General features: G+C 47.2%; 1 pseudogene; it reads left to right on the plus strand.

Moving 5' to 3' along the window:
* Positions 1–390: 390 nt before the first annotated feature.
* On the plus strand, positions 391–507 carry LOC115063512 (annotated as a pseudogene).
* The last annotated feature ends 2,909 nt before the right edge of the window (positions 508–3,416 follow it).

Below are 3,416 nucleotides of genomic sequence, written 5' to 3' on the forward strand. Positions count from 1 at the left end.
ACATTCCAAGAAAAGAATGGACCAAAGCAAGACCAAGACCTATGAGAGCAAACAATAAGCCTGAAACCTCTGACCCTTATCAGGGGCTTTTGATGATGTCTTGTCTTTAAGAACATTTTTAGTCCTTCTACTATACTTTGACCATTGATGAATGTAACTTGTCTCCAGGGACAAGTTCTTTTCTCACTGAATATACCATAGTCCTGGCTTCTCCAACATACTGGAGTTGGTTTGACTTCATCTTGGTAGATTCATGCATTGACTTGTCAGGGTCCTCCTGAAGGAAATATGATCTTTTCACATACAGCCTGACCTCAGCAGCTCTCTGGAAAGTTGGATAAACCTTCTATGACCTCCACATTATTGAATTTTACCTATTAATCCAATTTTCCTGCCCCGAGAAGCGTTGCAAGTTTGATTGTTGTATCTCATATGTGTCAGTGGGTGGCAGAGGAGAGAGAGGTTATGTCTACACTCACACACCTCAACGATTAATAATCTAAAATTCCCTTACAAAAGCGTGAGACCACCACCACCCAGGTGACAGAGGGCCTGGACAGGGAATTAACCTGAGACAAACACCACTTCAGTGCCAGGTATGCAAGCAAGCTGGATATGTGAAGAGAGAAGAACCCCACTTAGAACCACAGGCTCCAGGCAGGAGTAAGCTCAAGAGAGATGATCACTCTTTTTGACTGACAGAGGAGAGAGCCTGAAATGATCACCATGGGGCCCAGAGAGGGAGCTAGCTTGAGATTGTGCCTCCTAGGCTTGGAGATGACCAGAACAGGCTTGAGATGACCCCTGCCTGGCACCATCATGCATTAGTAGGGCATAACAATCCTGAGATCACTCCTTAAATGACTCCAGACACTCAGAGACCCTGAGTATTGCTAAGAGGATCAAGTAAGTAGTAGAGAAGTGAAAGAGAAAGAGAAACGTAAGGATGTAACAGTAAAGAGAAGCAGAACTGGAGATTCAAGGGTAGTGAGGAACAACCTGATGTGATGTCACCTGGGACCATGGTGGCACTGCAGCAGAAGGGGTCTGTTACCACCAAAGGCCAAACAGATGTCCCTGGTTTGGGCTACCACTGGCGACATGTCGATATCTGAAGGCTATGCAGAACTGGCCCCACTCCTCTCCTGGGCATCTTGGGAAGGCTATCCCCAGAGACATGAGAAGAGAGTTGATCCTGTCCATAGCCAACCATAGTACTAGGGAGAGCAGACCATGCACATTAGGAGTTGCAGGTTATCTGCCTGGAGGATGTGAATGTCAGAAACATGGCCCTACCACTCATTTCCCTGTGGTGGCATGGATGAGAGATAAATACCCTCTTACCCACAACTTTTTCCTTCACAACTTTCGGGAGGCTGGAGACTTTGACACTGGAGCCTTGAGAGCAGGAGAGCTGTCCCTGACCTTAATCAGCTACAGCACTCAGAAGAGCAGGCCTAGCATCTCGATTGGGAGGCACAGTAGAGCTGGCTTTAGATATAGGTGTTGAGAGTGAGAAGCCTAGTGGGGGTGGGGGTGGGGGTGGGGGTGGGGGAATGAGTGTGGGAGAGCTGGCCTTGCCTCTTGTCTCAAGTGAGGCAGTGTCCCCGACTCTTGCCTCGTTCCCTTAGGGCAGGAGGGAGAGCTTGTACCAGGGTCATGAGAATAGGAGAGCAAGTCCAGTTTCCAACCTGCTTCTGCACTTGGGAGAGCCGTCCCTGCATCTTTCCTAGGCAGCATAGCAGAGCTGGCCCTGGATATGGTGTTTGTAGGTAAGATGGCCCTGTGACAGAATGAGATCATGGGGACTGATGGGGTGACCGTGTCTGATAACTCTCAGTCACAGATCCAGGCCTTCCATCAGTCCACCCCAACCTCTTAGCCTGTCAGTGAACTGCTGGAGTACATGAAAAGGATGATTCTCCAGGTCCAGAGCTCACACATCTCCATGACACAGGGCAATAACAGGATATCTGAGGAGTCCAAGTGAGGTTTCAGTATTGACAGAGTAGCTGAAGTCAGAGGTCTCCTTTCAGGCTATGAGGAATTGCAAAGAACATTTGCAAACAAAGAAGTGGGACACACTGTGACACACGACAGCTTCCACAAGATTTTCTTTTCTCTGCTGAGGGGGAAGTTACAAGGATGGAGGGCAGGTATAAGGAAGGTGAAGATGTGTTGGATTAGGGTGCATGGTGTTAAGTTTGTAAAGAACCAATAAAACGTTTAAAAATCTTAACAACAACAAAAACTACAATACTCTGATACTACAAGATCAAGATGTCTGCCTGGTCTCTTCCTCAGAGGCTGGTGTGATACGGACCTTGGTGGCTCAACTGTGGAAAAAACTTAAGTTGCTTTCCAGAAGAGAACCCCTTCAGTAGTTTTCTCAGTTCAGTCACTTCTTTCAAATGAATTTACATTTTTACAGGATACATTTTATTTCTTTTTTCAGATTTTATGTTAGCCTTTATCGAACAATTTTGGGCACATGTGTGAGTGAGCACTTGCACGCATGCGCGTGTGTGCGCGCACGCACACACACATGCACACACACACACACGCACACACACGCACACATGCACACACACATGCACACACGCGCAAGCACACACACATGCGTGCGCACACACACGCACACATACATGCACGCGCACACGCACGCACCCACACATGCACACACACGCACACACAAACCCACCCCCCACACACAAACCCACCCCCCCCACACGTACACACACATGCACACACAGGCACACTCACACACATGCACACACACGCATGCACACACACGCACGCACGCACACACACGCGCACACACATGTACGCACACACACGCGCACACACACATGCACACACACGCACAAACACACGCACACACATGCACAAACACACGCACACATGCACACACACGCACACAATGCACACACACGCGCACACACGCACGCACGTACACACACACACACACACACACACACACACACGCGCGCGCGCACACACACACAAAAGCCTGAACCACTTGATGTATGACTCTTACCCTCATAATACCTTTTCTAAAATCTCAGTGCGAAGTGAGAGCTTTCTCCTTTCTAGTCAGAACCCCTTTAATAATTCCAACTGCTTCCTTGACACCTATCTTGTATACAACTTTAAATTAATATTCTTTCCTTGTTAAACTGCACATATATGTATATACATAGACACGTTCTTTCTCTATAGATATAAGATGTAAACAATAATCATACCAGAGCCTCAATGCTGTACTGCATTGAAGTTTCCTCTACAAAACTGCATCTTTGAATTCAGCTTCATTCAGGTTTTAAGAACATGAGGAGAAAGCAGTAAAATTTGTTCTAGGCCTTTACCACAGGGTCTAATAAAGCTTTTGTTGTCCTGTGACAGTTCATGAACAGATC

This window comes from Mus pahari, chromosome 2 (assembly GCF_900095145.1).
Source record: "Mus pahari chromosome 2, PAHARI_EIJ_v1.1, whole genome shotgun sequence".
NCBI classification, from domain to species: domain Eukaryota; kingdom Metazoa; phylum Chordata; class Mammalia; order Rodentia; family Muridae; genus Mus; species Mus pahari.